The sequence below is a fragment of the Fistularia commersonii genome, chromosome 10, assembly GCF_037954325.1.
Source record: "Fistularia commersonii isolate RoL2024-O1a breed Wild chromosome 10, RoL_Fcom_v1.0, whole genome shotgun sequence".
Classification (NCBI taxonomy): Eukaryota; Metazoa; Chordata; class Actinopteri; order Syngnathiformes; family Fistulariidae; genus Fistularia; species Fistularia commersonii.
Window position 1 is genome coordinate 19698579 of NC_141293.1, and position 21856 is coordinate 19720434.

Genomic DNA, 21856 nt, shown 5'->3' on the forward strand with positions numbered 1-21856 from the left:
ATTGTTAAATTGATTGATGGATGGATGGATGCATGGATGGATGCATGGATGGATGGATGGATCATCAGATGAATGAATGAATGAATGAATGAATTGATGAACGGACGGACGGATGGATGCATGGATGGATGAGAGAGTGACCTGATGTTGTTTCCATCCCACATGTAGCTGTGTGTCCCTGTAATAATGCGACAGTGGGACTGAAGGCCCAGATGTGGTCCCATGCATACAAAGTGAATCAGCCGGCGATGAGAATCGATTCCTCGCAGCATCAGCTCCTCCTCCAAGTGAACTTCCACCTAGAGGCCGAATATCAGACGACATTCAGGACCTTCACCTCTTACCGCTCAGCTAGCTGTACGTAGCTACGGCGGTGACAGCCGGACGGTGGCCGGCGGCGTTTGGAAGTGCGATCCAGTTCTGCTCAAATGTGACGGAAGCTCAACGCAAAGCCCTGCGCAGGAAGCGTCGCCAGACAAAAGCACGATGTGTTTGCAATTTTGACAATACCTGAGTAAATGTGCTCGACTCCACGGTGAAAATATGAACATTAACTATTCATACAAAGCTAGATGTCGTAATATAGGTTCGACGTAAATATTTTATTCCGGCTCCATACCACCGGGGCTGACTTTTAGACACGGTATTCTTTCCTCGGCTGGATTCTATCCTCATGACTCTCTTCTTTCTAAGCAGTCACGCAACCGTTTTCTTTTGCAACACAAGGTTACGTGAGCGTTCGCCTCCTCCGTCGCTGCCTTCCCGTCAAAGGAATTCCTGAGCAGAGCTCCACCTTGGCTCTGCCATCTCCTCGCCCACGCAGTCTCTGCCTCCGAGCTGTTTGACTCTTTTTATATAGTTTTTTCGTATTTTGGCTTTTAAAAAAAAAATGGGTGATTCAGGACAAGAGGATAGTTCCACACGGCGTTCGCTGATGAATCACATTATGTCGAGGAGGGAGGGAGATCTACGACAGAGACGCTGAAACTTTAAGACAACAAATTTAAATATTCTCAAAGGAGTTCAGGTTTTTTTAAGTGCCAAAAACACTTTTTATTTTCCTTTTTTTTTTTTTTACCTTCTGAGACCTCAGGGATGGTTTTAAGTGAGGATTGAGAGCTAATGTTTGAAGATTTTTTTATTCATATATATATAACTTGGATTTTTTTTTAATCGGAATCTTAATGCTGTATTTGATTCCCACCAAACACACACCAGCGTTGTCGCATCATTTAAAGCCATGGTGTCGGATCTAAACAATATACAATTACTTGTTTCCATGTATTTCAGACATTATTGAGTCCAATCTCGGGAGACGCTCGTAACTCACACTTTCAATTCCTCTTGTATCATCAAAAACTGTATTTTCAACTTTTCCAATTTCCCGGTCGTGGGACAAATAGAGCAAGAATTTGTCTTAATGGCACTAAAAGTGATTCACAGTCGTTCCTGATGATAATTTTGGGGCTCTTTTTTTTTTTTCGTCGGTATTCAATTTTCTTTACTTTCAATTTGATTTAATAATGTTTTATAAAATGTGTTTTTATTTGCATTCATTTTTCAAGTGATATAGACCTTCTTCATTGGATGTCTTTTTTTTAACCTTCTGAGACCACAGAGTTGGTTTTAAACTGGTATAGAGAGCTATTTTTCACAGATTTTTCTTTCTCATAATTATTTATTGATCAGAAAGTAAAAGGGTTTTTAAATGTATATTCTTAAGTTAAGTTTAATTCCCAACATCCCACCCTGAGTTATTGTTTTAATATTCGCCTTATCATTTTGTGATGACGCAACATTTATACAGGCCTTTACTTTTACTGGCCGGTTTAGTTAAAATGTCATTAAGGTCCGATATAAGGCTCCTTTGTATGGACGCAGAAAAGCCGGGCCTGGATCGCCATAGTAACCCCTGATTAGTACAAAAAAAACAGAAAAAAGGTTAAAAAAAACTATTTTGGTTCCATTTCTGTTTGTCTCAAGAGTTTGACTTCTACAATCTGGCAAAGCAGAGAGGTTTTAGCTGGCACTTTATTGGGAAACCCTGTAATGAACAGTTATTCGGCCCAGATCCAGAAATGAGTCTGGACCGTTTGTAAATCGTGTTTTTTTTAAGGATGTTGGCTCCTGGTTAGATTCTAATCATAGCCGTCCAAAACACCGAGGATCTAAAAGTATCCTGGCAGACGAGGATGTTGGGTTTTTCATTTCCACATCGCTTTCATCACCTGATCCATTTGTTTTTTGTTGTTTTTTTTCGCCACCTCGTCCGCCTGACCCCTTTCCACGCTCACGACCCATTTCCATGTGCTCGACTCTGCACGTTTTCCACCTGCAAACCTAATCCTCTGCGCTTTTGTCGTCCTATTTTCAGACAATCCCCTCGCAGTCTCCGCCGTCCAGTTGAATTTTAATCATCCATTATCACGACTTAACTGAGTCACAATGGCAGATTTCAGAGTCAAATGTTTGTTCCAGCCGGCAGAAATAGAAGTTTTCCACAGCTGAAGGTTTAATTCAGTGGGTCATTAATCTGCGTGCTTTATAGCAAGTTTTCCAAACATGCTCCGTATCAACACCATTAGGTTAAAATGATAAGTAATGTAGTTTTCAGATAAGCATGAATTTTAAAAAATAAAAGAATTTTCCAAATGTATTCCATCACAATTTATTCAGACGTTCATAAAATCAACAGGACAAAGGATTTCCCCAAAAACTTGTCATTAGAGGGTCTAATAGGGTCATTAGAATTGTATCCTAACACACCTGTTGTATATTTAGGAATCAATAATAATGATAACAGTAATAAATATTGCTAATAATGATATTAGATGACTAATACTGATATTAGATAACAATCATACAATTATTATGATGATATAAGAGTACTACAGATTCAAGATTCAAAGTGTGGAAGTGTGATTGATCGGTCCATGTTGAGGGAAGGCGTGGTCCTCGGTCTCCTGGGGACTCTGCGGTGGTAGATGCTCTGCTGAGAAGGCAGGTGACTGGTGTCGAGGAACCAGGTGAGGTCCTCGCTTATGTGGACGCCCAGGTATTGGAAGCTGCTCACACTCTCAACCTCAAGACCTTGGAGGTCTCCTCTCCTTCCTCATGTCCACCATCATCTCCTTGGTCTTGTTGAGGGTGAGGTTGTTGTCCCGATTGGCCGCCTCCATCCTGTGGAGATGCAGTATTTGCTTTGAGAATGCTAATAGAGAAGTACTGAGAAGGCCAGAGGGAGCTGCATTGCGTTTTTGTAGACCTAGAAAAAGCATATGACAGAGTACCAAGAGAGGAGCTCTGGTATTGTATGAGGAAGTCTGGAGTGGCAGAGAAGTATGTTAGGCTGGTGCCGGACATGTATGCTCGCTGTGAGACAGTGGTGCGGTGTGCTGTAGGGGTAACAGAGAAGTTGAAGGTGGAGGTGGGACTCCATCAGGGATCAGCTCTGAGCCCCTTCTTGTTCGCAATGGTGATGGACAGGCTGACAGATGAGGTTAGACAGGAATCTCCATGGACCATGATGTTTGCAGATTACATTGTGATCTGTAGTGAGCGCAGGGAACAGGTGGGGAAACATCTAGAGAGGTGGAGGTATGATCTGGAAAGGAAAGGGATGAAGGTTAGTCACAGCAAGACAGAATATATGTGTGTGAATGAGAGGAACCCAGGTAGAACAGTGAAGTTACAGGGAATGGAGATCCAGAAGGTGGAGGATTTTAAGTACTAAGACCAAACACTGACAACGACCAAAAGACGAGGAGGAGACAGAGCCGGAGGTCGCGGAGATGAAGATGTTGAGGTTCTCTCTGGGAGTGACCAGGATGGAGAGGATCAGGAATGAGTCCATCAGAGGAAAAGCACATGGTAGATGTTTTGGAGAGAAGGTCAGAGATGGTTGGATCATGGACGGAGGAGGGAGAGGGAATATATTGGCAGACGGATGCTGGAATTGGAGGTCTAGAGGAAGAACAAGGAGAAGATGGATGAATGTGGTGAGAGAGGAGGATCCAGAGAAAAGGGTTGGATGGAGAAGGTGGATTGGCTGAAGGGAAAAGCCCAAAGGAAAAGAAGATGATGATGATGATTCAATATACGATAATATTAATATACTATACTATTATTATCAATATTATTATTGTGAGGTATGCTGAAAACATACCTCTTCACCAAACACTGCCCCACTTAGCCCCCAACCCCTGCCAGGAAAAAAAAAAACAAAGAAATGAATGTTTGTATGTACATGGTCCTAAGACGGCTAGTTGGTTGACTGGTCACTTCTGACTTCCAACATCTGGTTCTTCGGATCTTCTGTGACCAAATTGCACCTTTCTTTGCTTTCTTTGCTTCTGCCAAATGACTGTAATGTAATGTAATGAAATGTTGATTAATAGATAAACTACTCAATAGAATTTGCCAAAAACTAAGAGAAACACAATATTTTTTTACCTATGTATATACACACCTATGTATCTTTTCAAGTAATAGGTTGAGGAGGAATATATGAAGGCAAATCCCTTTTGATAAGCGTCCATTCACACGGAGAATCCTTGGAAAACGAGCTTGAATTAAAACTTTGTTTTTCAGTTATCCTTCACCGCAGTTGGAAACTAGTCGGTATCTCGAGCCGTAACATTCGGTCACGTCTTATGAATCAATATTTGCGGGTCAAAGTGCAGGTTCTCTGTACGTGGGATTCGCGCTGCCTCGTCGGCTGTTTGTTAATAATGGCGTGCTTTTTTTTCTACATTTGAAAAATACTCTTTCCCGTCGACGGTCTGAAGGCGGTTTCGCTTTTTGCAAATACCCTCATTAGCGGAGAAAAAAAAAATCCAGAGCCGGGGAAAGACTGATCTCATCAGGTGCGTCGGCGGTTCAGTCCGTGTCGAGGGCGCGTCGTGCAGGAATGACATCATGATGAATAAAAGCAATTTAAAGAAATCACTCATCATGACTCATGTGGATTCAAACCACAAATTAATGTTTGTGCCATTTTTCTGTTATATTCCACATGGCGGGCGGCTTCCCTTTTAATCGAGATACATGATAATAATCCTTAAAATAAAGACAAATGAAGTGATTCCAGAGATCTCACAATATCACAAACAATATCACAAAAAAGTTGTTGTTTACAGTTCGAGGAATTAGCAGCTGCGAAAAGATGTAAAAGTGGACAAATTTAATTTTACTTGGAAAGAAAAAAAAAAGGTATTTAAGCTCAAATCCTTACATCCATAGACTTTTGATTGACAGGTGAATATATACCTTATATTCGGCAGAGGAGCTTTTAAAAACAATTATTTACCGGAAAATATTCTGTAATCAGTTAGTCAGCCACACCCAAACAAGTCCTGAAATTCCAAAAATATTACGGCAAATATATTTTTTTCATTTCATTTCACACAACCATAAAATGTTTTAGTATAATTTTGTCATCATCAGTAATTAAACTTTAATATTTGTTATTTTTTGTTTTTTTTTTAACCTCATAAAAACAGTATTTAATCCAGAATCCATCTCATTTTTCCCATTTAATCTTGCTGAGGCAGATTGAGCAGCTTCCACTAGCGCCCTTATTATTTAGCAATGGTGCTTGGAATGGATATTATAATAAACCCCTGAACACATATTATTGTTCTAGTTAAAAAATAAGGGAATCAATTTCTGTCGCTCCCTGGGTTGAATATCCATTTTTTTTTTTTTTTTTTTTTTTAAGCTTACCATACGACTTTGTCCCAAGCTAATTTCCCGCTTTCCTCCAGGCTGCTGAGGTGGGGATTCGTTTTCTTTGCCGTGTGCATTTTCTTCTGTCTTGAAGGTCTTCCATCTCCTTCCAACCCCCCGGGAATTCCTGCTTCTCAGGCAAATTATCGGTCAAGTGATGGAAGCCGTATAAAGCGCCTTGCAGCACGTGCTCCATCGATCCGCTCAACAGCCAATGAAAAGTGTGCAAGTCTTCTAATAAACTCTTTGCCCTGCATGTTCTACAGCAACAGTGTGTGTGTGTGTGTGTGTGTGTTGTCAGCCTGAGAGATTCAGTTGTATGGTCTAATGCATCATAGCAAATGAAGACTCACAGTGAAGATCCTTTATGGCTCAATTCTCCCGTCCTCTAAGAAAACCCAATATACAGTTCGGGCGAGTCTGACAGCGAAAGCTCTGTCTCTTCGCTCGCAGCGAAAAGATTCCCGTGGTATCAAGGACATATTGATCACAAACACACTCACGCAACGGACTCTTAATGACTTATAACATTGATATGTTTATTATCGCACTCCTCTGATCAGTCAGAATATGTAAATATGCACGCGACAGGTTTTATTCGTTTCTACTCTGTGACGGCTGGAGTGTTCGATTACGCCGCAAAAAAAATGGTGAATTATTTAGAACATGAAAAAACGTACTATTAACCTTGTCATGTGCTCGCTATTAAAAAAAGAAAAAAAAAAAAGATGAATAACTGTTGTTTATTTCATTTTGAAATAATGCTTTACATGTCATGCAGTAGGTCTTCATACTTGAAAAATATACTTAATAATTTGCCGCATAATGTTCCACGTAGAAAATGCATTCGGCTCGTCGCAAAACAAGTAATGCAGCCGATGAATCAAATGCTTCCGCTTGATCATTCAATAAATCACAACCTTATTCAATGCATGGTTTCGGTGAGAATAAGCATTGAGGGAAAAAAAGCGAAAGGGAATCAAATTACATTTTTATTGTTTTTATGTGCTCTCATCTGTAAAACATTGAACACATAATAAAATCTCACCAAAGGGTCATAGATCTTACTTCACGTTCAAACGTCCCCCTGCAATATTGGTTTTGTGGTTGAATATATTGTTTTTCTTGGTATCCAACGGGACGTCCCTGAAAAAAATTGGTCCGTTTTTAATTTCTGTACAATTTCAAATATTTTGATCTTTCTATTTGAGCTGCAGTTTAACTCTGTCTTTTAATCGTAGGCCGACTGCAGCTTCCTGCTGCTGCTGCTGCTGCTGCATCAGCTTTTCATGTGATATAGATTCACCACACAGATCTAACAGCCTTGTATGGAGCGGCTGAATAGTTGAACAGAACTCCAATTCCAATGTCTCAGTTATTCATGATGTGCTTTTAGTGAGGTGTTCTTTCTATTCTCAAAAATGCCATCAGAACGGTGTCAGTCGTTCTCTACATATTCATTTCATATCGGGAAATCCCGTATCACATTGTGGAAACGGGACAAATGGAAATAAAACCATCCCTGTGAGCTACGGATGTGGGCATTCAAAAACTGAGCTAAAGAAAAACCTGTTGGCATGGCAACTCAACATATGAGAAATAACCCCAGAGTTTGGCATCCTATAGTTAATCTAGATTTGTCAATAGTTATACTTGTTAGTTGGTATCAATTATTAGCCAAACATGACACATTAGTCATTTATAATGGTGTTCTATTTAATACGACCGGCTAATATGAGTTACATCATATTTCAAAGTTGATTCAACCATGTCAATAAATTCATAGCTTCAAATGACTGAGAATCAAATGAAGCAAAATGGTAAAATAGCAAAATGACGCATTGTTTCTCAGTGTTGTCGATATTCCAAGTCAGCCAAAATTATTTTTACTATTTTTATTCCCATCATACGTTTCATGTTGAAAGTCAAACTGCGAAGAGAAATAAAAATGTAGGACTAACCAAGCGGTGTAGAAATCACCAAACAGGAATCCTGCAGAGAGATGTTGATGGAATCCACCGTTTGACAGATGAACCTGCACTCCGTCATGTCTGCTGGACCGTGAACTCAACCAAGTGCCCTTTAACGAGCCCAGCCTCACTTGGGTTGGCCGTCATGAGTCTCTTTTTGGCTAAAAAACCATGAAAAAAAGCATTGGAGTCAAATGAGTGAGATCGAAGAGTGACGAGAAGTAAGTTAAGAAGTCTATTTTCAGGACGGAGCGGCTAAATAGGTTCACAAACTGGCTACGTGTGCGTGAAAGTAAACAATCGTATTGAATGACGGGCCTCTGGTTCTGCTCATTCCTAATTCACGGGGTGTTTTCATGTTGCCGTGGAGATACGGACTCTTCACTGGTAAAAGCATCGTTGTTTCACCTTTCACCTAATCTCCAAGATCATAATAATAATCATCAACAGCGATCCCTCATTTCATATTCGTGTCATGTTGCCACCCAAAAATGAATGTGCATCAGAGCATCAGAGCATCTGCAGACCCAATCAAAAATGGATCGTGTCCTAAAATATGAAGCGTTGGGAATTTGGCTCCGTCAGAAATGTGTTCTGGGAGCGGAGATGTGAGGCTCGCCGTCGCCTCCCGGCTCGGATCGAAGACAATACGGTGAGAGAACGGGAGACGGTGATGTAACAGGACGGAAACTCCTACAACAAATCATTTTCATCTTCGAAACTCTCAATTCCAGAATAATTCAGTGTCGCACAACACGGAAAATTGAATTAAATTGGAGAGAGGTGGAGGTGTGTCTGCTGCTGGATTGTGAAATGGAAATATAAATCAGATTCTTTTAGAAATTGGTTACAGTATCCTTTTCATTTTTACCCTTTTGTCTGCTTTGTAAAACACTTTTAATACTTTATGTTTAAATTCAAAACTGACACGTTGACTTGAATGAAACCTTTTTTTTCTGGTTTCATGCAATCCAATATATGTCACAATATTTCCATAAATCTTTATATTTTACAAATCGCTAACAGTAATGCATATATTTATAAATTTATATATTTATTCATTATTTACATATTTTTATTTTTATTTGTTGTTTCTGTGTTTTTTGTACACACATACATACATACATGTACGATAGATAGATAGATAGATAGATAGATAGATAGATAGATAGATAGATAGATAGATAGATAGATAGATAGATAGATAGATAGATAGATAGATAGATAGATAGATAGATAGATAGATAGATAGATAGATAGATAGATAGATTCTTCTTTTTTCAGCATTAAATTAGTATTATATTTCTTACTCATATTATTGGGACTTGAATGAATTAGAATGAATAGTACATGTCAAAAAACATCATGAAATTAGTAATATTTAAACTGAAACTACCTCAGGGTAGCTTTATGAAAATGAAGCATATACTGTAGCAATTTCATGAATTCAGCTTAATCGTGTTTTAAAGTGTCAGTTCATAACTATCACTGATAATAAACATTAATAATGTTAAAGAGAGGGTTTTTTTTTTTTTACTTGGCAAGGATTTGTACAAAATTGAATACCATTATCCACATTCCAAAAGGATTTATGTAAAACAAAAGCAAGGCAAAAGATTTAATGTCACAGTGTGTAGGAGGAGCTGAGTGTCTTTGTGTATTTTTAAACACGTCTTGGCCGTTTATCAATCAGAGAGAGCAGATCGACGATGGCCTCCTGCAATGGATGCAAAGACACAACAGCAGAAAATGGTGAGATCTTGACTGACGCACGATGACTTCATCACCGTCAGATTCACTAGTCACAAGAAGAATCTCTGGAATCACAAGCTCACGTTAGCCTGAGGCGGGTGAACGGCGTGCCTCACTTAGTGGCTCTTTGCAGCTGTTTTAGGATCGCTCAGCACAAGAAACTGGTAACACACAAACATTTGTTGACAAATTGGAAATGGAGTTCATATAGCAAAAGTGTTTCAACATTTTAATAGCGACATACAGGAGCTAGCAGTACAGTGTTAGCGCAGAGCAGGCCGGCAGTTCGCCGTCAGTGAGGCTCAACCGTCGGCAGCCTCACCGCACGTCTCTTCTAAGTATTCAAACAATAAATGTGAAAATCCAGCCATTTTGAATAAAAGCTGGTGCAGTGAAACGAAAAGTGCCTTTTTAAAGAAAATCACTGATAAATTGAACCATTTCATTCTTTTTTTCATTTTTTATTTTTACCTGTCCAAGATCGGCAAGTGAGGCACAGCCTCCGCTGCCTCCCCCGACTGCACTTCACTGGCTCGCAGGCTGGAGACACTCACTGAGTTGTGGGAACAGTGACCTACAACTGAACGAACATCTGAAGCCGCCACCAAGAGGTGTCCTGCAAGCCAGGTGGCAGCTGACTAAAGTCAAGTAAGGTAAGATGTTATTTATTCTTCTTCTTCTTCTTCTTCTTCTTCTCCTTCTTCTTTCGGCTTTTCCCTTCAGGTGTCGCCACAGTGAGTCAACTTTCTCCATCTAACTCCATTCTCTGGATCCTCCTCTCTCACACCAACTACCTTCATATCTTCTCTCACGACGTCCATAAATCTTCTCTAGACCTCCTGCCTGGCAGCTCCAATTCCAGCATCCGTCTACCAATATATTCTCTAGGTGCTCTCAGGTGCTGTTCCTCTGATGGACTCATTCCTGATCCTCTCCATCCTGGTCACTCCCAAAGAGAACCTCAACATCTTCATCTCTGCAACCTCTAGTTCTGCCTGCTGTCTTTTGATCATTGGAACAGTTTCTAGTCCAAACATCATCGCCGGTCTCACCACTGTCTTGTACACCTTTCCTTTTCTTCTGGCTGATGTTCTTCTATCTCTTGGTACCCCTGACACTTTTCTCCACCCATTCCAACCTGCTTGGACCATCTCTTCTATATTACGCAAAATCGCAACCGTTACGTGTGATGCTTTGCTTTGCACACTCTTTAAACGAGGAGGCACTTGGTGAGGAAAAAACACCTTTTACCGGGCAGAAACGTGGCCTTCTGTCTCGTAAGTTGGGGTTGAATGAGTGAGAGCCAGAGATCGGAAGCAAGACAGTAACTCAGGCCGAGCGGCGATGAGGTTGAGGTTAGGAGGAACAGGCAGAGATGATCTCATACTGATAATAACAGTTGCACGGTCCTGGTGACGTGATGCAATAACGTCCTGGGAGATGTCAAGCCGGGAGAAGACGCGAGGTCAGTACAGAACATTGATGAAGGACCCGAGAGCAGAAAGAGGGGAATCGAGAGAGGAGATGAATTATAGAAGCATCACGGGTGTCCGGGATGATGTTTACCGACCGGTTCCTGACCTCAGAGGGCGGGTGGACCGTCCTACTGTCATGGAAGCCTTTACTGGCCTGGCCCAACCATCAACTGACCAATGCACACGCCGTACCTTGTCGTGGAAGTGCACAAAGTTACTGAAGAAACAGTGCACACAGAGGTGTCTGCTCTAGAATCCCCCTTCATTTCCCTAAAATATTCTCATTTTGAGTCGGGAAACCTTCCCAGGCAGACGTTCCACGAGGTCCCCAGTAGTGAAGATATAGCGTCTGTTCTTGGAGAAACCAGAGGTCTGGATGATCTCAATCACGTTGAGGTGGATTTGGTGTAACAAGAAGCCGTAGGATTCTCAAAATGTAAGTGTAGATTGTTATGGAGCGCCCGATTCTGGAATGAATTCCATATCTTATGGAAATGGAGCTCTGTTACCCATTTCTTATGCACACAATGTCGTGCCCTTGTCTGTCCATATGTTTGTTTTTTGTTTTGCCTTGAATTTTAATGTATTTTATGTGTGTGTGTGTGGGTGTGTGTGTGTGTTTGCTGGCTCGCCCTCATGTGTCGTCCAATGGAAACCCGGCAAAGAACAGGAACTTTAGCCGCCGTCGTCGTAGCGCAGGAAGCGTCTCAAAAACAAGCACTCCCATTCGACTTTCACGGATTTTTATTCGTTGTTTATTCATTTCGATATTTATTTACTTCGGAGTGAAAACGCCATATATATTAAAATATGGACGGCGGGTCCGCGGCATGTTCAGCAGTGCACACTATATTTTCTTGCTGTGGATATGTGCCTTGAATACATTCAGCGGGAGAGTTTGAGAGCGCGTGATGAATAAGTAAGCGCTTCGGGTCGAAGGAGAAATGACCGAAGATTTCTCCATCCCGTGTTCCTTTTAAAGCTGCGAGCGCCCCAGAATCATATCAATTAATGATAACGCAGAGTTTGGTCCAGTTTGCTCTCTCCTCGTCTGAACGACCTCTTTTTTGATGTTTTTTTTTTTTTTTTCTTCCCCCCCCCCAGTGTGTATTTTTTTAAAAATCGTCTTCGTCGTGACGGTCCGCCTCGGTAATTTGCATGAAAGTTTTAAAGCGGCGAGGATGATCTTTAAAACATTCGCTTTGAAATAGGGGCCAAAAATAATTTTGGGTTTTCCAGTGTTTCCCCTGCGAAGCCTCCTCACACCGCATCAGTGGCAGGCGGCCCCAGCAAAGACACAGATTTTACAAATCAAGATTTCGCAAAGGAAATAAACCCAGGATGGGACGAGTTGTTTGCGCTCGCCGATCATGATAAAAACTCTAAATTAAACCTAAGTAACCCGTCAACCCCTCGTTGTTTTTTTCAGACGATCCGATTTGACCCACATCTTCCTCGTTTGACTCGCCGGGATCTTTCGTTTGAAACGTTTCCAAAGCCTTTTGAAAGCAGAGCCCGTTTTCCAAGAAATGATGTGTTTATCTGAACCGCCGGGTCAGCGCTGCGTACTTGTACAGTATCGTAAGATCAATGTGTGTGATCGGGTTGAATGGCGCGCATTTTTGAAGAGGATTTACCGTCGACGATGTGTCAACACGGCCGTCAAAAGTATTTCCCGTCATCTTCCTTCGAACCGTAACGTCGAATGATATATTTGGTAGATTTTGTCAAAGTTATCGCTAACATCGCTGTTTAACCTCCTGAATCCTTTTACTTCCAGTGCAGTGTGTTGTGATTTGCAGGCGTATAAATCATGTATCTCTCCACTCATCCGTCCCTTATTATTTGCGATCGGCAGAACACAAATAAGTCATTTCCCTCCGATGGGAACGATGACTTTATTTAACTGCGTGTTCCTTTTGCAGAACTACATAATCGTGTTGTTTATTTTTGCCAGCAACCGTTCCCCTGCTCCCCTTCTGTCTCCTCCCGGAGAAACACTCTGCAAATATACACCAAAGTACAATCATTAATAAACATAAAAAAAAAAAGTTTCACCTAAAATGTGCTTCGGTATCTACACTTTTTGTGGCGGGATGTTTATTCGACTTGAAAAGTCTCTCCACATATCAGGACAAGGATGCAGTTTAGAAACAAGCGTCACATCATTTAATGACAACTGCTTGCAGAATAGATAGAATAGAATAGAATAGAATAGATAGAATAGAATAGAATAGAATAGATAGAATAGAATAGAATAGAATAGAATAGACCTTTATTGATCCCAAAGGCTCCAACATTACATCCATTCACTCGAAACGTGATATTGATTTTTCCTTCTGTGACTTCTTGCAAAACATTCAGGACTTCGATTGATTTGTTTATGTTTTACTTGTTTACTTTTCCTTGACGGTAAAAACATTCTTTTGCTTCTCCTGGATGGGCGTCATTGGGCGAGATGCAACCAATCACAGAGCTTCATACAAGACCATGAAGTAAAAAAAGTAAAAGTAACATAACATAACAAAAACACAACAATAATAGATAATAGTAGAAAGGAGGAAGAATAAGAAATATAATGAAATATGTATCGTCTTAACTGTCAATCTTTGTAGTTACTGCTAACAGTTAATGTATATTTCATAATATTTCTTATTCTCCCTCCTTTCTACTATTACCTATTACTGTTATGTTTTTTACTTGAAACTCTGGCACAACGATTTCCTTCGGGATAAATAAAGTTGTTCTCATCTCATGAAACCTCTCACTCTCTGCTTCCCAATTTAAAGGCTCCACCGAACTGACCGCATGTTTTTGGACCGCGGGAGGAAAACCTACGGCTGAATCACTGCACGGCCGTGGAGAAAACAGCAATAAGGTGTTAAACACCTGCAATAAGCACCCAAAAAGCCCTTCCGACAAGGAATCTGTGTTTTTATGTATGATCATATGGACACGGCGCTTTAAATTGATGTTTAAAAAAACTAACACGCGGTGTTTTAATTGCAAAACTGTGTTGGCCCGTCGTCACAGAAAACCAATGAATCCAACTGTTTAGCATCAGGAGGACGTTCAATCACGCTCGCCTTTTACAGAGGACACAACCAAATACGTTTTTCATTTAGAAGACCAAACAACAGAATTAACACAAGTTACAGCCACGCACTGCACGCCACGCTCTTGAAGGCGCCGCGTCGGCACGCTTCTGGATCTCACCTTGTTGAGCCGCATTTTGTAATAACAGTGCATTTTGTAATAAACGTCCAAAATGTAATAACTTTTTCATTTCATTTTGTAATAAAGCCGCATTATGTAATAAACTGCCCCAACGCATTTTGTAATAAATTTTGCCGCATTATGTAATAAGTTATTACATTTTGAGAAGATTATTACAAAATGCACTTGCAACTTTTTTATTTTCTAGGAAATGTAATAACATGGTGCATTATGTAATAACAATTCTAAAGCATAAGTTTGTTAATTGTATTTTATTTTACTTCAAAGTATTTGTAAAAGCTAGGCCTATTATTAGTATCAGTGTATTAGCCTAGTAGCCGTACTTAGCAATTACTATCAGTACACTATTCAAAGGTTGCATTAACAGAGAATATTCTATAAATTCCATGTTATTACATTTCCTAGAGAATAAAAAAGTTGCAAGTGCATTTTGTAATAATCTTCTCAAAATGTAATAACTTATTACATAATGCGGCAAAATTTATTACAAAATGCGTTGGGGCAGTTTGTTACAAAATGCGGCAGTTTATTATAAAATGCGGCTTTAATACAAAATGAAATGAAAAAGTGATTACATTTTGGACGTTTATTACAAAATGCGTCTCAACACACCTGCTCTGAAGATCAAGCGGACGCCACGGTCCGGCCCGTCATCAGCCGGAACCAACAAGTTACACGTGCGTCTGAATATTTTGTAAATTTCACCTCCTCTTAATCCTCCTACCTTCCATGAGATGGATGTGTGTGATGGCGCCGCATCGTTTCCACGTATGAAAATAGATGGTCCCGGCTTACCGTATATCTTCATGTATGAAATTGGTTCTACCGTGGGTTTGTGTGTGTTGTGCTTCGGGATTATGGCCTTCTTACACTCTTGCCGTATTGCAGCGATGCTTCTTGTCAAAATGACAAAAAGCACGTCTGTTCCTGCCGCTGCTGATGTTGCAGATGAGGGACTCTCTCTCTTTTTTTTTTTCTATTTCTTTTCTCTTTTTTTTTTTGTCTGTGGAGAGAAGGATGGAAGAATGGAAATTGGCAAAAACATTAAACTGTAAACAGAACCCTGTGGGAAATTTAAACGCAGCCCACAGCCCCCTCTGCAAATTTAGCACAAATTTAGCAAGAAATCTGCAGGAAATCAAAAATCAATCCAAAAAATAATGAAAGTGATATATGATTAATGAATTATCCAAACGTCAAGGAAGAGGTTTTATTTCACCGGAGAGAGGGGGGGGGGGGTAAGATGGAGATGAGAAGTTCAAGGTGGAGGTGGGACTCCATCAGGGATCAGCTCTGAAACCCTTCTTGTCTGCAGTGGTGATGGACAGGCTGACAGATGAAGTGAGGCAGGAACCTCCATGGACCATGAGGTTTGTAGATGACATTGTGATCTATAGGGAGAGTGGTGATGTGATGTTGAGGAACATCTAGAGAGGTGGAGGTATGCTCTGGAAAGGAGAGGAATGGAGGTGAGTTGCAGCAAGACAGATTATATGTGTGTGAATGAGAACTGTCCAGACCTCGAGTCCAGAGACTGAAGGATCCCGATCCTGAAGGTGGTCAGAACACACACATCGCTGTAACTGGGTTTAGGACTCGTCTCTGAATGGAGATCAAGAAGCTGGAGGATCTCAGGTACTTGGGGTCAACAGTCCAGAGCGTAGGAGAGTGTGGAGAAGAGGTGGAGAGACGGTCCAAGCAGGTTGGAATGGGTGGAGAAAAGTGTCAGATAGAAGAACATCAGCCAGAATGAAAGGAAAGGTGGAGGAGACACTGGTGAGATGGAGGCAGAGATGAAGATGTTGGGGTTCTCCTTGGGAGAGACCAGGATGGAGAGGATCAGGAAGGAGTCCATCAGAGGAACAGCACATGTTAGATGTTTGGAGAGAAGGTTGGAGATAGTTGTGTCATGAACAGAGGGAGAGGGAATATATTGTTAGACAGATGCTGGAGTTGGAGGATATGAAGGTCTTTGGTGTGAGAGAGGAGGATCCAGAGAACAGGGTGAGATGGAGAAGGTGGATTCACGCTGAAGGGAAAAAACAAAAATCCATTTGGCTTTGTGTCATCCAAATAACACTTAAGACGTCTGAGGAGTTCCCGCTGCGCTTCGCCTTTGCGGCGCTTTCAAAATCCCGTCCTGCTCTGCCGTTCGTGGCTAATTTAAGCCTACGAGGGAGCAGATTGAAAGGAACAAAGAACAGCATCTAATGATCTTTATAATGAACTACAAGACGAACAAGGCAGAATCTACAGCTTACTTTGATTCTTCTTCTTCTAATGATGCCTTCAAGCGTACACACACACAAATTATGCGCCGCAGCGCACGCCATGCATCCAGAGTGATGGCGGAGTTTTACACCTGTTGTTGTTTGTTTTGCGCGAACCCTCGACGCGGCGAGCGCCCGGAGGAGCAGGTGGAGCTCCTGCTCCCAGACCCGATGCCTCGAGTCCAGAGACTGAAGGATCCCGATCCTGAAGGTGGTCAGAACACACACATCGCTGTAATCCAGGTGTGTGTTTAACCTTGACAACCAGCCAGTGTGTCAGTGAATGACTGGGTTTAGAACTCGTCTCTGAAAACCTGCCGTCTTCACTCTTCACTTCAGATGATATGAGTGGAAAGCAGACGGAATCCAGAAGCCGACGATATCAAGACTCTCTGAGGGGAAACGCGTGGATTTAGCCGGGTCTTTGGATTGGACGCCTGTGGTTTTGTCCGACGCGGACAAATCAAGGTAGAAATCAAGGACTTTCCCGAAAGTCAGATTGCCGTTAATCCGTTTCTTCCTTCTGGTTCGGACGTTCTGTGAGCCAGTTGATCGGAAACGATCCAGACGTCACTCTGAAGACGTCTGAAATCAAGCCGGAGGGGAGAGAAACAACGGGGAAAACAGCAAAAATACCCAAAAGCGACAGAAAAGTTGGTGAGAATTGGAAACTAAATGGGAAATTATTTCAAAAGGGTGAGAATTCGCCTAAAAATTCAAAGTGAATTTTTGCACTAATGTGTACACACAAACAAACCTGAGTCTGTATCTCCGTGCACTTTATGCTTCATACCTCTTCCTTTTAATGTTGACTACTTTATGTATTATTATTATTATTATTATTATGGTCTTCTCGATTCCTCCGCATGTCCAGTTCGTGCCGAGAAATTGACAGTAAAGCTGACTTGGACTTTTTACTTTAACTGAGCATAAAGCAAAATACATGAGAGTGAAAAAGCTTTCTGACCAATCGGGAGAAAACCACGTGAGGACGAGCAGAACTCAGTCCTCAGGAAACGACGCTGCAAAATCCCAAAACGCGTGTTCGTTGTTGACGAAGATGACGTCGTAAAAATGAAGTAAGAAAACACGTCCAAGCACAGCTGTTGATTCACCCGCCAAAAGAACAATCGACATTTTTTAGTCTTTCTTCCGCTTAGAGTCGCCGGAGTCGACAAAATAACCGCTGGCGTTCATCCTGACCTCCCCGGGTCGCCAGTAAAGCGCCTCCATGTTTTCGGGAGGCGGACCAGAGGGAAACCCACGCAGGCTCGTGCGCGGCGTGCAAACTCAGATCGATGCTGTCGCAATCGAACCGCCGCCCACCGTCGTCATTAAACCGTCAATCCCAGTCTAATGAAGACATATCTATAGCATACTGGATAAGGAAAACACATCAGTTCCAAAAAGTTTTCAAGTTATCTACACATAATTTATATTTGCGTTCATTATGAACCGGATCTATCAGGACGAGTTGAGTCGTCTTCCACGCGGATCTACATGAATTTATTGAGCTGTGGGGGAAAAGCCAGCCCGTCATAGCGTCGCTGTAAACAAACGCCTCGTCTTTAATTACGACCGGAGTCCTGGAATTAAAGGATGCTGCCAGAGAGAACCAATATTCTTTATATGAGTTGCACCGCTTTTAAAAGACGCAGTAAACTCACAGCCTTCAAGCAAACTGGGTTGGAGTGTTGGCAGGATTTCCTCCCCCGCCTGCAACCGTGCACACCGTGCACACCGTGCACACCGTGCACAGCAGGGCACGATTCCTCCTCATGAGTGATTCCCCCACTTCAATAAAATAAAGAAATCGCAAAATGAAATTCTCCTGATATCGGATAGAAATTATAAAAAAAGAAGCAAATTATAATTTTTCAAAATCCCTAAAAAAAATAATTCCATAATGATCTGTAAACCTGATATTTAATCAGACTTTTTAGATCAAGATGAAATATGAAACTGTGCGAGGTGTTACCTAAAATTAGACAGAAATGTTGTAAAAAGTCAGATTTAAAATGCCTTAAAGTCAACAAAATAAAAAATACAGCTTTAATGAAGTAAAGCAAGAATTATGACACGGAGTTTCGGCGATTAAAGCCGGCTGAAAATATTATTTATATGGAGCGCGATGGCAGAGGGACAAGATTTAGAAAAGCCGTAAACTCACAGTCGTAAAGCAGACTGAAGTGTTACTATAATTCCTCTCTGCTTGTGTTGCTCAGCACACTGATACTAATTCCTTTACCTATTTAAGAACCAATCTGTCTCTTAAACACAAAATAAATGAAACGGGTCTGAATTTCAAGCACCCTGATATGAAGCGGAGATGGTATTCGGGATCCTCAACAATGTTTGTTTGTTTGAGGAGGAGGAGGAATCCGGATGACGGAAAGTCACGGAGCTCTGGAGGACTCGAGTAGGACGACCTGCTGGAGAAGACGGACAAAACTCAAAAAAAAATCAAAAACCATGAGTGAGGTTTTGACTTAAAGAGAAGGAAAAGTGGTTGTAGGTGAGATACCTCGACGGAGACGAGATCTGCGAAAGGACACGTCGCATTCGGGGGGACGAGTCATAGGAAGTCATTCAAATCCATGATTTTGATGATTTGAAAAAGGGGACTTTTATTGACTCCAAGGCTGAATGAAGTTCTGGGATGACGAGTAGATGATTAGAAAACTCCTCCGACCCCCTCTGGCGTCTTTGTCCGATCTTCACCGTAAATACGCTTCGGAGAACAAGTTGATTTCTCCACATCCACTTTTCGTACGTATAATTTCTTTTTACGTTATTTGCAAAGTACACCTTTCTTATTTGATAGCACGCAACAAAATGGGGCAGCTGGAGCAGCATTTCGGTTAATATTAATGGGGAGATTTGATTTGATACGATTTGACTCACTGGTAAGTTGAGGTTTTCCCTCACAGTTTTCTACCTCTGCTCTTTTACCTCCACCCTGCAGAGACACAGTTCCAGCAAAGTGTCGAACCCAGGAGGCAAGAAATCAACTGCAACAGATGCAGGAAGTGGAGGTTCAAACTGAACGCACATAACTTTTGTTATCAAACTGGTTTCCGTTGTCCACGATACTAACCAGGGGATTTAAAGGGGATTTGAATCCACCAAGGATGCCCTTGGAAGGCCTTTCCAGAGTCTTGCTCAACAACTCTTGGACATGCTGGGCCGTAGAAGGTCTTGAACCAGTCGCTGCATCCCGTGATCAGGTCGGCCGCTGCTTCTCAAAGGGATCTCCGCTGAGCAAGATGTTCCTGTCGCATTTCATCAATATTTACACCAGCTACAACCGTGATAAAATCTCTCACATATCTTAGTTTGTGGACCCGTAGGTCGCCATTATTTCCGTCAAGCGGTGTCGTCAAGATGTTGTCTTCGGCTCGGTCCCGTTCTTTTTACCCGACGCCGCAAAAACATTTAATCGGTGCACATTTGAATCCGGGAGAGACGAGAACGAGATGAATAAACCTGAGACGGAAGTCAAGACGAGCTTCAACATGAAGAAGAACGGCAACGGCATCGCTATGCTAACAGAGCATAGCGATGCAGAGCTAACGGCCGCCGTGCAACTCAAGATGGTGTTTGTGTTTTTCCGCTGGTCATTCGTCACCAGACGCGACTCCTGCGGCAGCGGGTTGTCGACATCCTCGCGGGAAACCCGTCGGCGGCGTTTCTTCCAGCCGGCTTGGCTCACTTCCAGAGGACCTTCTGTACGCTTGAAAAAGAAAACTGCTTTTTCAGTAGCTTTTCCAGTGCAGCTAAATGAGTCGAACGCGTCGGGAAAAACACAGCCGTGGATTCTTGGGAAGTTGAATACGTCCACAAGCACTTTCCAACTCTTCTTCTTGCACCGTGAAAAAGCTGTTTGGACGAGCATCATTCCCTTAGTTTCCCTCAAGAGCAGCACAATGTTGCATTATTAGCGTATAGAACGTCAGCAACCCAGCATGCAACAAGCTACTGAAACACCAGCTGTGCCTGCAGGTTAAAATACGTTATCATTTTTGCAAAGAAATAACAGTTCATTGTGCTTCTTTTAGCATCACATTCTAGTGGGACGCAAGCATTAGAGCACATTTATGCCAATAAATCCTCCCAGGCAGGTTTTCCTTTTTAGACATGAATGAAAATATCCAGTTGGAAGTGATAACCGGACAGAATAACCCGCCCACGCCGATGCAAACGTACGTCCGGGTAACCTCGTCGAGGTCCCGGCAAAGTGTCACGCGGGAAGAAAAGGCTTCGTCAGGAGAGTCGCGACCAAGACGGGGGCGTCAGCCAGCGTTCAAAGTGAAGCCGCTGACACGGAGGAGAGGAAGGGGGAGATCCGGAGGATTGATGGAGCTTTGCCTCCGTTCCCGATGGAGGTCACGAGGACGGTCGCGTCTCATCGTCCTGGACGGCGAGCCGGTAGGAGCCGACATATTTATCTACCAGATATTGAGATTACGTCCCAGGGAGGTGGAGATGGGGTTCTGAATTGTTTGAAAAAAAGGAGAACGGAGGGTTTTTCAGCCGGCCGATCCTGGAACCTGAGACCACGAACGGACAAAGTGGGGTTCCTTCTGCCAGGAGAACTCTTACGCTGCCTCTTCAGCCCTGAGCTTCTCTGAAGTTCTCTCGTCCTCTTGGCTGTACAACCACTGGGATTATACCGCAATCTATGTGTGCGTGCGCGTCTGTGTGTGTGTGTGTGCGTGCGCGTGTGCGTGTGTGTGTGTGTGTTTCGGGGTCACAGGGGAGTCGGGGTGGGAGGTCCTCTAAGACCTCAATATCTCCTTTCTGCTTCTTGTGGCTTATATGATTTTGGTGACCTCATCACACCATGATGTCCATCATGCCCGGCAAGGTCTGTGTGTGTGTGTGTGTGTGTGTGTGTTTGTGTGTGTGTGGGTGGTAATTTCGCTGCCTGTGTGATGGATGGATGGATGGATGATGTGAACTATCTGCAGCAGTTCCTCTCCAGGCCTCGTGTTTGTTCTCAAATTGATGAAAAGGTTTTTTTCGTCCGTCCGTGTTTCCTTTGGGTTTCCGTTCAAATGAACTCCAGAGGCCGACGAACGTCGCGATGCGTTCATCACATCTTCCCGCTTTTCCCTCACCAGGAAAATCCAGACAGAAAACCACAACGCGCTCGACATATCCGCTCGACAAACCTCTTTTTGTTAAAAAATGAACTCGGCGTTCCGGGATGAATCGGCCTCTGAGGGCTGCACGCCTCAGGTGGTTTATCGACCCTCCGCTGGTTTGAGGGTCGGGATCCCGGGCTCCTCCGGAGACCACGTCGGACCGTCCTCCGGCGGGTTCCGATCCCCCGAATGCACTTTGGTATCAGTAAGTGACTCTTCTCTGCCGCCGCGGGTGTGTTTGACAGTTTTGCAATGTGGCACATCAAGGCAGACCATTA

At 42.4% G+C, this 21856-nt stretch overlaps 1 long non-coding RNA gene across 2 annotated transcripts; it reads right to left on the minus strand.

Moving 5' to 3' along the window:
* Nucleotides 1-2652: 2652 nt before the first annotated feature.
* On the minus strand, nucleotides 2653-4606 carry LOC147230735 (uncharacterized). Of its 2 annotated transcripts, XR_015106757.1 has the most exons (4): nucleotides 4469-4606; nucleotides 4166-4363; nucleotides 3748-3963; nucleotides 2653-3604 (listed from the first exon to the last, which is right to left on the minus strand). It is a non-coding gene; the product is annotated as an uncharacterized LOC147230735 (long non-coding RNA). The 2 variants fall into 2 exon arrangements; XR_015106758.1 differs by lacking the exon at nucleotides 3748-3963 and having other exon boundaries at nucleotides 2653-3180.
* Nucleotides 4607-21856: the final 17250 nt, after the last annotated feature.